This window comes from Chrysemys picta, chromosome 4 (genome assembly GCF_011386835.1).
Source record: "Chrysemys picta bellii isolate R12L10 chromosome 4, ASM1138683v2, whole genome shotgun sequence".
NCBI classification, from domain to species: Eukaryota; Metazoa; Chordata; order Testudines; family Emydidae; genus Chrysemys; species Chrysemys picta.
In genome coordinates this window covers 102,365,561-102,378,406 of record NC_088794.1, presented here as the reverse complement: position 1 = coordinate 102,378,406, position 12,846 = coordinate 102,365,561, and the positions used below count along the sequence as shown (strand labels likewise).

Sequence of the window (12,846 nt, the reverse complement as noted above, 5' to 3'; positions counted from 1 at the left end):
TCGTCTAGAAAGATTTGTCTGGTATTCCTTTTGCATTATGTTCTTCATGAATGTAACATTGCATGTCTTCCCTCATTGTGCATGGAATCACTAAATTTTGTCACTTTCAGAATTATGTCACCAACACCTACCAATGGATCATTTACAGACCATTAATAGTGAGCTACAGATAACTCATCTCTTTGCTACTGACCACCTGTAAAATAAAATCTTTTCAAAGACCTGCATTCTCACAAGTTTCCTCTATAAGTTCTTGCATTTTATTGGCAGATACCTGGTTTTTAGCAAGCATATACACTTCTATCATGTTTTGTGCTTCTCTCATTTTCTGGCAGATGTGCATTAGATAATACAGGTATCACAAGGTCTTACTCTCAACATGGCTTAGGTTAAATTTGTAACACTGCAATCCCTCCCATCCCTTGCCTATTTTGATTATAAGTTTATTGGTACAGCTGTTGTCTCTTACTATGTGTATGCATAGCACCTAAGCACAATGGCGCCCTGATCTCAGTTGGGGCCTGTAGGAATTACTGTAATACAAATACTGAGTGTTACATTTGGAGTTGGGTGAATAATGCTTCAAAGGCTATGTCTACGCTAAGAGTTACTTACGGATGTGAGTCCTCTGCTCATGTACACACATTTGTGCTAGGTCTCATCGAATTAGCGTGAGTATAAATAGTAGGTAGGCGCTGTAGCATGGATATAGGCAGTGAAGGCATGGGTGAGCTGTGTTGAGAACATGCCCACCAGTTTCAGGTGGATTTGCTCCACTATATCTCTGCTGCTGCTATCTTTGCTACCATGGTTATGCTGCTATTTATGCTCCTGCTAGCTGTCTTATCAAGCTGGCATAAATATGTGTATACAGATAGGAGAGTCACACCCATAGCTCATCGTGTAGATGCGGCCAAAGTGTTTGCAAACATTTGTGATTAAAAGTCACAACATTTGTATCTTCTGAAAATATTTGTACATGTGGATTTTTGTCACCAGAATGTTAATAGAGTTGCAGATACTTATGAAAACATGTATACACGTGAATTTTTGGATTGTAAAAATTCATATAGCTCTCTTGATTGTTTATGGGTTTGGCAGTAATTCAGTTATGGGACAGGAGAAAGTCTCTTACCACAAACCACACAAAGCCATAGTCATAGATAATAATTTGCAAGTAATCTATAAATTAAAATATGTACACCTAAATCCTTCAAGTTATTTTGAATAAAGACCCCATTCAGCATAACTGAAGCCTCTTCACAGATAATTCATAAAGAGAAAAAGGGGCCATATTTGTTGAATATATTGCTTGCTGTGAATAGCTCACCCGGCTAAAACAATGAGGAGTCCTTGTGGCACCTTATAGACTAACAAATTTATTTGGGCATAAGCTTTCATGGGATATAACTCACTTCATCAGATGCATGGAGTGGAAAATACAATAAGCAGGTTTCCACTCCATGCATCTGATGAAGTGGGTTATATCCCATGAAAGCTTATGCCCAAATAAATTTGTTAGTCTATAAGGTGCCACAAGGACTCCTCATTGTTTTTACTGATATAGACTAACATGGCTACCCCTCTGAAACCTATCACCCAGCTAAAATATTATAATATACAGATGTTTATTAATTAATACATATGTTAAATGTTATAATTATTTTAGCTCACACCTTTAAGGTCCTTTAGACAATTCCTTGAGTCAGTTGCCAATGACACTTTCTAAAACAACTTGGTGCTGCCACATACTGTATATGATAGAACAAATAATAAAATGTAACATTTAGCACAATACACCTCATAGGTGGGATAAGCTTCTGAATTTCAGTGGCAGTGGTCATGTATTTTATTGTTAACTATCATCACTGCAATAGTTTCTATTGAGCAGAGGATCTGTTACAATATCCTTTTGTGTCTCATGCCATTCTATCTATTGAATCAGGGACATCTGCCTGGATTAAGTTAAAAGGCTCTGATTCTATTTTTTCCCTATTTTTCACTTGACACGTGTCCTCAAGTTAATGTCGTAGTGTTTTCTAGTATCAGAAACAAATATGTTTGATAGTTGGCCATTTGCACCATATGCATAGACATGAGTAAAGTAAATTTGCATGTGAGATGTGCATTAAGAAGTGGAGTTTCATTTATCAGAGGATAACATTTAGATGGTTTACACATGGAGAGTTTGAGAGTGAGTAATGGCAATTTGTGTTCTTAATCACAGGAAAATGAAAATTCAGTTGTTAACAATACAGAAGGTGCAGACAATATGAAAACTCAATATGCATTGTATAAGGTTATGTCCTTTTAGGGGGGAAAAATCCCCTTTTCATAATCATAACACTATCACATCCAGGTACACAACTTACTTATAAACAGAACTAAGCAAATTACTTGACTAATTTTGCCTCTGTTTGTAAAATTTTGCAAGCAGATTATGGTTTTCCTCAAAGTTATTTGTTGTTCAGAATTATTTACCAATCCTTGGCTTGTAGATAGGTTTTTGTTTTTGTGAGTATTCATTATTGAACATTCAAGATGCATTGCTTAGTATTGACTAAACACATAGGTCAGGTGGTATTGCATCTCTTCCCTGACAAGATGTGTTAGCAGGTTTCTGGTATAAATGGAAGTTTAGGAGGGGGCTGGTTGGAACACAAGAATTTTATTTTGCAAAAAATCAGTTTTGCAATTTTGTTTCATTCCATACTGATACATGAGTTGTGTGCACACCAGTGCACCAGCCACCCCCATCCCAGAAATGTCAATAGCCTGGTGGTTAGGGTACATGTCTTTCATGTGGTAGACCCAGGTTCAAGACCCTGCTCTGAGTCAGGAAGAATAGGGATGCAGATCTGGCTTTGTCTCTTTCTGACCACAGATTCTACTCTGAACCTGAGATGTTTCATTGAAACTGATAAGTTTCCATGAAAAATTCTGGCTTTGACAAATCAATGTTTTCCAATAAAAACTGTTTCACCAAAAAAATTCCTGACCAGCTGTAGGTGAAGGCTCCTGACACATTTCAAGTGTGGAAAGGAAGATATCTGGAAGTTCTGGCTTTATTAGGTGTTCAGTATAACACACACACATTGGTACATATTGGCCCATGGTGACACAAATGTGCCATGAAAACATAAAAAGGTAAATTATACAGAATATCTGCATTTCATCTAGTATTGTGCACATCTACAGTGCAAATATGCATAATACTTAACTACTTGGACGGTCAGAAGAATGCAGCAAAAACATGTCCCTTACTACTGCATAGATATTTCATATTTTATTTCTCTCTGAATAGTTAAATTCCTTCTTATAAATTCTGTCTGCACTGAATGTATTCAGCTGTCATCTAGTCTTGGAAAAAGAATATTGCAAGAAGGGATAAATGGGTAGAGAACTGTTACAGCTTGACTAACTCAAAATGACCACATGCAACTACTTCCCCCGAGTTAAGGGCAAATAAGGGACAAGCAGAGTAGTTTAACCCATGCTTCTCAGTGAAATATTTAATTTCAAAACCAGGATCATCTATAAATAGAACATCTACTTAAAACCAGTTGACCTAACCTTCTTTAACATAGTCCCAGATATGAGCTCCGTCACTTTTTGTTAACTTCAAACCTCTGGCTGCCCACACGGAGTGCCTCATGACAATTTGAAAGCCCCAAGCCAGAGTCATGAAATTGACAAACATTCCAGGAGTTGAAATTCTAAAGATTTTGCATTTATATAAAAGTGCAAGATCTGACAGAGAATACTCGCAGAATTTTATTTAAAAAAACACTCTTAGTTTGCATAATAAATTAGCGTGGGTAATATCTTTGAAGTAAAAGTCTGGGTATTTCTGAGAGACTGCTGTGCCATTGTATTGAAGCTCTCTTAATGTTTTTAATGAAATATATGGACTTTTGTTATGGCTTTGAAACAAAAATCATACTGAAATGCAGTGCATCAATATTTGTGACATATTTCTGGTTTGGGAAATGTATTGTACTTTTTACCCTAAGTCACCTTGTTATCCCCACACTCTTCGCTATGCAAAAATTTTAACTGAGAGGAGACCTGCAGCCATTAGGCAATGCAAATGCCTTATTGCTTACAATGGAAAACGGCACTTCTCTATAGCCTGCTTTTTACCATTCAGGAGTCTCCAGCAAAACTGCAGAAAGAAACAGTTTATGTTCACATTAAGCATTCATAAGAATCCATATCACAGAGACTCAAAAACAGGGATCCTAGTTAATGTTGCTGATATGATGAAGATCATAGACAGAACTTGAATGGGTTCTAATGTAACAAAAACCCATTTGCCAAGGTGTGACACTGCAGCCTGGTCTATAATACCAAGTTAGGTCAGCTTAACTACATTGCTCAGGGCTGTGAAAAATGTCATGCCCTGGGCAATGTAATTAAGCCTACCTAATCCTTGGTGTAGAGACTGAAAGATTGACAGAAGATTGAATTCTTCTGTCAACTTAGCTACTGCTTCTGAGATGGAATTACTACAGCGATGGGAAAACCCCTGTACTGCTGTAGTGTTTTTAGCGTAGACATACCCAGAGACCTCTTGGCAAGGGGTCCTCTGTTCCTTACAAACAACTCTCCTCTCAGATTTGACAAACCTCATAACAACATGTCTTAGAATCATAGAAGATTAGGGTTGGAAGAGACCTCAGGAGGTCATCGAGTCCAACCCCCTGCTCAAAGCAGGACCAGCCCCAACTAAATCATCCCAGCCAGGGCTTTGTCAAGCCAGGCCTTAAAAACCTCCAAGGATGGAGATTCCACCACCTCCGTAGGTAACCCACTCCAGTCTTGCAGGATATTTATCCATAAAGAGTACTGTCGGAGAATAACACAGTTCTCATTCTTTGTTCGGGTACAGCAAAGTCAGATACTTTATTCTCTCTCTATCAATTGCATAGAGGGAGAGAGTGCACTAGGACACATGTTCTCCCCTCCTAAGCAGGTCTCTCAACAGGTAAACAATTACGGCAAGCATTTATACCTTTTGTTACAGACAATAATGAGCAACGGCTGCATTTTGTTTATACATAGGTCATTCTGATATCTTGTTTTTCTCACTTATGTAGACTCTTAGTCTACATTCCATATTATCTATATATTATCTATACAAGGTCGCAACAACTTCTCACACAGTTCTTTCCTACTCACCTCACACAATCCTCGCTTCTACAAATCTCGCGTTATTAGGGTTACAGTTAGCCTGACTCTTGCTAACAAACTGTCATGCATTGCAATCCCCTTCCTGTCAATCTTTCTCTGCTTCCACAGTACAATGTAAGTATTTCCAGAAAGCTCGTAATTTGTCAAGACTTATAATCCTCATGAGATGTATGCACAGGTATTATTTGAGGAAGAATGTATTTATGTTGAAAGTATGCTTTACAGACTAGGAGTAGAAGTTGGTCACCAGGAGGTGATGTGTCTCGGTGATGACCCATTGAAGTCAGCCAGTGTAGTGATGCAAAGTTTTGTCTATCCTCACCACATTGCAGAACAGTCAATGGAAAACCATCAGAGATAATCACAAACAATTGAAACCACTTACAGATAGGGGGGAAAACACACCTGTACAACAAGGTCAGGGTTTGCCCTGCCTCTGAATAGAAACAGAAAACTCTATTTTCACTGTAACAGAGTGTAGGGAAAGACACTCTGGATCCATACACAGAGGAAAACCCCTGGCGGAGGGGGTGCTTTCATGAAATGACTCCTGGTTCTTGAGAAACCAGCCAGTTCTACATGGGACTGAACTTTGCAAGGGATCTACTTTATTAGATAAGAAAGATAACAGTTGATAAGTGTAGACCTAGGTTTGCGTGTAATGATTTTGTTTTGTATTGCCAGGCATCTGACACTCAGCAGCCACAAGAAAGACACTCTCTTGCTGGAGGCAGAGGGTGACAAAGTGACCCAGAAAACTGTCACCTTAGGTTGTTCCTTTATGTTTGGGTCCTGAAAGATAGCATGTGTCTGAAGCCAATGCTCTATTGTAAGCAGCTTTTCCAACAGAACAAATTTGCGAGACACACCTTTACAACATGTGGACAGCAAGATTCCACTTACACATTTAGTGATACAGATTGAACTCTGGATTATAAAATCTTTTGGGTAAGAATTGCCTTTGTAAGCACTTTTAACAAATATTTATTGTTGCTGATGATGATTATAGCCGGACAAAAATATTTTTTGACAAATTTATTTGCCTAAAAATGCATTTTGTTCATGAAAAACTATATTAGCAAATTTGACAAACATGGTTTCAGCCAGCCACAAAACAGTCCAAAGAGACAGAAGTGGTGGTGGTGGTGCTGCCATTGTACACTTCTCCCCCTTTAACCTCTACCTCACTGGCTTAATCCAGGTTCAAATCCCTGTTCTGAAATAGACTTTTTCAATTCACCAAAAATTCAAAAAAGGGTCACATTTGGTTCTTCTAGAGCCATTTTTTTCCCTTTTTTCCCCCCCTGAAGTGCCACCTAACCATAAAATCAGTTATTGACCCAACTCTAATGATATTAACTGTGAACTACTTCAACTTATTAGGTTTAAATCCTGTGCACAGTTAGTCTCTGCTGTGTATTTGTGTTACCCTTTTATCTTCATTCACTAGTTACATCTTGCCTTTTAGACTGAAAGCTCTTTGGGCAATTACTTTGTTTGTACAGTATCTAGCACAATGAGTACCTTATCTGGCTGAGGCCTCTAGACACTACTGCAATATAAACATTAAATAATAATAAAGACAAACCTTTAAGAAGCAGATCATTTAAAAACCCCTCAGACTATCAGGTACTTTCAGGGTTTTGCAGATAAAATGGTGTTTCATGATTCCATCTCCTATTTTTACTGAAAGTGAATTATGGGGGGTGAATTGTAATCTGGCTCCCACTGATTTAAGTTGTGTAATGGAGGTGAATAGAAGAATAAAGCTGATTCTGACCATGAGAATTTAGGGCTTCATACAGCACCTTTGGTTTCAGTGGGAGCATTAACTTTAATGGGTGATGGATCAGACCCTACAGATGAGCTAGACAACTGGACATTAAATGTGAACATAACATTTCATTATGGACAATTACAGTTGGCTGAAAAAAATTTTGTGAAACTGTTTCCGAACAAAAAATGCCATTTCACCAAAACTGAAATCTTTCACAGAAACATATCCATTTCAATGACAATTTTGTTGGGAAAGTTTCTTGTGTCCACGATGGAATTTCATGGAGGAAGGAACAGACTTAAGCACTTGCTCTACATCAAGCAGACTAGGGTGTTGAACTTGGGACTCCGACATTCCTGCAAGCACCTTAACCAACAGGTTGTTGGCAAATCAGTGAGGTTTCTTGTGTTGGTTTTTGTGTGTGTGCATAAGAAAATTTTCGATTGGTCTCAGTTTCATTCAGACATTGAATAAACATGTAAAACCTTGACTTTTTATTTTTTTACAAAGCAAAATTGTTTTCTGGCCAGGCCTATTTGCCAACCCCAAAAGTTAAAATATCATAATTCAGACTCTGTTAGCCCCTATGTGATTAATCCCCAGATCATGAAATTTTTAAGCTTATTGTAACAAGGCAGCCCACCTCTTTTAGGTCCAGGAGGCTTGGGGCCAATCAGCCCTTTCAAATAACCCCACCCCACTACACCTGTGCTGGGTGTTGGACTTTAGAGGAAGGAAGCCCAGCAGCGAAGAGCTGGCTGGAGATGAGAGCAGATGTCTGTGAGCAGCTGGAGGAGAGTATAAGATAGGGAGAGGCCTGTGGAAGACTCCAGATAGGAAGGCCTGGGACTGGTTGCTTAGAAAGGTGTAGGGAGCCAGGAGGGGCTAGAGGAGAGATGGAGAGGAGCCTGGAAAGGGCAAAAAGATGAGTCCAGAGGGTGGGCAGGAGAGCATCTGAATTAGAGAAGAGAAAGCAGACCCTCAGAAATAAGGGGCTGTGCCCAGTTTGAGATTTGGTCAAAGACTTTGATATGTTGTTTGTATTAGACATGGATATCCTGGAAGGCGGCGAAATCACTGCAGAAAAAACACCTCTATAAGTGGATCAAGGAGAAGACCACTGAGGGGAAACAGACACAGTGGCTGCAACACCACATGATGTTGTGAGGGGGTCGCTCTGGGATGGTGAATCTTGTAACAACTATAGTGTGTGTGTGGGGGGGGTTTGGTCTCTTGATTTTTTTTAAGAACTTTCCCAGCCCATCTCACATGTGGGGTGTGTGTGTGTGTGTGTGACAGTTTTGCCAGCTCTCCGAAATGTTACAGCATGAGATGATTCTGGACGTCACTGAAAGGGCTCTCAGTGGCTGTTGGATGGTGCAGAGATTCCAGCTTCTCTCCAAACCCAGACATTCTAATTATCTAATTCTGGGTCTCCCCTTCTCACCAGACTAACCTCCAAATCTACTTTTCATCCTCAATGTACCTCCACTCCTCCTGAGGCTCCAGAGGTTCTTCACTCCCTCCACTAGGGTTGGGAGAAGCTTCCCTGCTTCCTTTCTAGGCCTGGTGTTTCAGGGATGGAAGTGTGATGCTGTATAAAAAGGTAGGTGACCATTTATATTTCTGTTTCTACCACTATTACATAATTGCAATAAATATTGTACACTGTATGCCTCATAAAGTATCAATGGAAAAGTTGTAATTTGCTAAGTATGATTATTCTGTTTAAATCCATGTATCATCATAGTATCTGAAGTTATGAATATTTGGTATGGTTTGTATCTCAAATGTGTTGTGTTTCTGGGTAATACCCCCAAGACAGATTTACATTAAGGCTAGCCAGCCTGCTTGATGGCCCATTAAGGACAATCAGCTCTACCAGGGACCCCTCCCGGAGTCTTTTCAGGGAGTATGTAGGCGATGAATGCCTCATGACTCAGCAAGGCACATGTGACCCAAGACTCTGTGTTTGTGCCAGTAACTTTCCAGGCACCTGGACCAAGAGACTGTGACATCATTCCTCTGTGCTAGACTGGAAATAGCGTGAGGGCTGGAGCTTTTTGCATCATCATGAGGCTGGCTCCAGCAGAGGCAGCTTAGGGTGAAATTGCGGGAGGTGGCAACACAAGTCTCCATTTGCTGATAACTTGAGGAAGTTATACTTAAAATACTTAGATTGGATGCTGTATAAAGTACCTTTTAAATAAAAGCAAGTCTGCTAGAAGATGTGGTGCTCCTGTACCATACATTCAAATGTATCATTTGTTTGACTAAGGAACCAGTAAGACAGATGCCTGCAGCAAATAAAAACTACACATAAGATTTTCAAAAATGCTCAGCATTGACCTACCTCTGCTCCCATTGAAGTGTTTAGGAGTTTTACCACTGACTTTAATGGGAACAGAGTTAGGCCAGCACTGAGTGCTTTTGAAAATCCCTCCTACATGTTTAATGGAATGTGATTTAACAGTAAAAAGACGACATAAACTTATTGATTTATTCATTATAAATATTTATTCTTCGTTGCTTATTTTTTTCCTTTTTCTTCTTTCTGACTTTATTTTTTGCACATACATTCTTATTTGAATATAGACTCTGATGGGGTGTACCAACCCCGCCCTGGGCCGTCAGGGGCGGACCAATCATTGTGGGCCAAGGAGGCCATGCTCCCTTTCTCCTGCTGCGCATGGTCCAGGTGGAGAAGTCATTAATAAAGGGAGGCAGTCCAGCTCAGTCGGGGTGAATGATGGAGGAGGAAGGACGTATACTGCCGGTCTCGGCAACACTCCTGGCACGAGAGCACGAAGACTCCAGGCGACTCACTGACTGCAGAGAACACCAGGGAAGCCAAGCCACCATCTGCTGAGGAGGCTGCTGCCAGCTCTATGTCCAGCCCAGAGGGAAGTAAGACCTGTTTGTTTGTTTTGCCCCACCCAGAGGCTGCAGCCTGCTTGCTGCTTCACCCTGCCCAGGGGGCTAATTCCCCAAGTGCCACTGCCACACCAACCAGGAGGCTGCAGGGCTCTAAACTGTTTGTTAGCCCAGCATAGGGGCTGCAGCCTGATTGCTGTTAAGTATTACTGTCTGCCCCAGCCAGGAGACTGCAGGGCTCCAAGCTTTTTGTTTGTTTTCACCGCCCGGAGACCACAGACTATTTGTTTAAGCAGAGGTAAAAGTGGGCCAGTACAGCGTACCAGTAAGAAGTGACCAGGCATCACGGGCCGGGCAGCATGGAAGGGCTGGCTGGGGGAGGCTGACCCTCCCCCGCCCCACCCTCCCGGAGCCAGGCCCCCGTACCGATAAGTCTTTTATGTTACTTTAACCCCTGTGTTCAAGTGACCCTGTCATGGGGCCGGGATCCACTTGGCCGAAATCACCCACTTAACGGGGAGTCCCGATGACTGGGTTATGGGGTGTACCAATCCCGCACTGGGCCAGCGGCGGTGCCCCAGCTCGAGACACAGGGCTCCTGTTACAGACTCATAGAACCAAATTTTGTAAATCCATATATTGTTTGGCAGTTTTGCACTGGAGTATCTGGACTTGCCCTACAAAGTCTTCACTCAGATCATCATACAGGCTGTCTAGTGTCAGTCTAGTGTTGGTAAATTCTTGGGTTCTGATAAGTAGCCCTTTCAGCACCCACATGTTTGAAAGTGACATCCTTTTAAACTTGGCCTTTTGACTACTATATTCACTATTATAGCAAGCAATTTATCTGACAAATGTAGCTCTCAAAGTCTCATTTGTCTCAGACTATTTGTAATTATCCTTTGCTATTATGATTGTTAAACACTTGTGCAAACATTTCATCCTCTGGGTGGTTCATAAACCTTTCACTTTGACTACTGAAGTGATGGGTATTGTAAAAATCGCTAGAAAAGCTATATGGCTTCAACTACACGTTGTTCATTATTCACGGTGTGTGACTGGTCATCTATATCACATGGTATAGATTCTGCACACTTACTTAATAAACCTGTATAAATATGGCAAGCACTAATGGGGCAAATGGCATTCTTCCCATGTGAATGTGAATAATTGTAACAAACACTACAGTTCTCCACATCTTCATGAGAAAGTGACCATATCAAAACAATTCAGAATTTGCACTGAGCAGAAGCTCTGTAGCCACTGCATCTCACATCAAATCCCTGCTGGTGCTTCCCTGCCCATGCCAGAGCCTAATAAACTGGTAAGGAGTTAAGAGCTCTGTTCTCTTGGCCACCAGACTTGGGGGAGACTTGTCAGGCTTAGATTTCCACCACCATGGGGAGTTCCATTCCCACAACTCCCTCAGCAGCTAGAGGAGACCTCCAGCTGTCAGGGAAGCCCTGTCCTCTTCAAGAACCAAAGTAAATCCATTTTCCCAATTGTCCACCCAGTCAACCAGATAGGACCCCCCCCCCTTCACCCACCCAGGTACCCCCCATCTGGAAAGTGCAGGACTCCATGTCTGCCACAACTGCTGCCAACAGAGGCTGCACAACAATCCACCTGCAACTGCTGTGAGGAACCGAGCCTCATTGAGATTCTGGGAAGGGCGAGCATGACAGGTGAAGGGATGCCTGCCAGAGGGTGGGAGGGATTAATAATTTGGGGAGTAGGGACACAGTACAGAATAATTTTTTTGTGTGGGGGGCTGAGTATGTGTAACTGAGTTTTTGTGGTGGGTTAAGTGGTTAGGAAGATAGTATTTTATCTTGGGAAGGGCACAGGAATTACTTACTATGGCAAGAAACTGACGTTGCTCTTTTCTTTTGTCAGGCAGTCTGATTATACTTGATGTAATTCACAAGTGTTATGGTCTTAATGTAAATGTGTAACATACCTACATTTTGTAGTTTCTTTGGCAGAGGGAAAAAGTATATTGATTAGACTTCAGGATTTCTGGAGCCAGTATTTTGCACAGTGCCAGAAAAGACATGGAAATCATGTTTTGTTTTTATTCTTTAGGGTTAAAATCACAACACCAGCGAAGAAGGAAAAGCCTGTGGAGGTGTTCATATATCTTTGGAGTGTTGTGAGGCATGTGTTCCTGGATCAATGATCATTATCCTCAGGGAGGTGCAGCAGAAAAACTTGCAGTGGCATTTTGTTCATACTGTAAAACACAGTGTCAGCGGGGTTCTTGTGACACAGAGGAAACAATCTACCGGGATTAAGAATTTTTTTTCGGGCAGGGAGGGTGGGGGGGGGGGGTGGGGGGGGAGTAAAGATGGCTATAAAGCCAAAATAGGAAATAGTTGATGGTGAACATGAAGTGACTGAATGAGCATTACAGTTAGGTCCAAGAATAGGGGATGGAATGTATGTAGTTTCCATTAGTTCTGTGGCTAGTGTGCAGTATTGCACTGTGTGAGAGTCCCAGTACATTAGTACAGAGGTCTGTAATGCTGAATTGCCATTTCCAGCTTATGTCTAGAAAGTGGGGTGTAGGGGGGTGGTCACCCGCTCCTGCCTGGAAAGGTTTAAAACAGCCCAGGGAGAGGGCTGTGGCAGGGGAAAGGCTGGGCTGATTGGGAGGAAGCTGGCCCTACAAAGACTTGAGCCAGGAGCTCAAGCAGACAGTCTCTCTGGCTACGTCCTTACTATGGGTGGTGGGGGGGCAGTCGCAATAATTCGATTACCAAGAGATCGATTTCTATCCGCCGATTCAGGCAGGTAGTGAAGACGTAGCCTCTCTCTCTGCTTTTGGAGGGAGAAGGGCCTGGCTGCTAGGGAGCATACCTGGGTACCTAAGGTCCGTTCACGTATCCGGGCAGAGTTCCTCTGGGAGGCGTCCACTGGCTCCCTTGACACCTTTGAGGAGCAGTGGGCGCTGTCCGGGGTTCTCTGCTCTGTGTCCCCGTCAGGTTCCCTTCTTTTGACCC

General features: G+C 41.8%; 1 long non-coding RNA gene across 1 annotated transcript in view; it reads left to right on the top strand.

Annotated features, from left to right (window-relative positions):
* LOC135983155 (uncharacterized) overlaps positions 1-12,148 on the top strand; it is a 56,291-nt gene extending 44,143 nt beyond the window's left edge. The window contains exons 2-3 of the long non-coding RNA XR_010600676.1: positions 8,421-8,576; positions 9,566-12,148. This is a non-coding gene — a long non-coding RNA (uncharacterized LOC135983155). The remainder of the gene's footprint in view (positions 1-8,420; positions 8,577-9,565) is intronic.
* Positions 12,149-12,846: the final 698 nt, after the last annotated feature.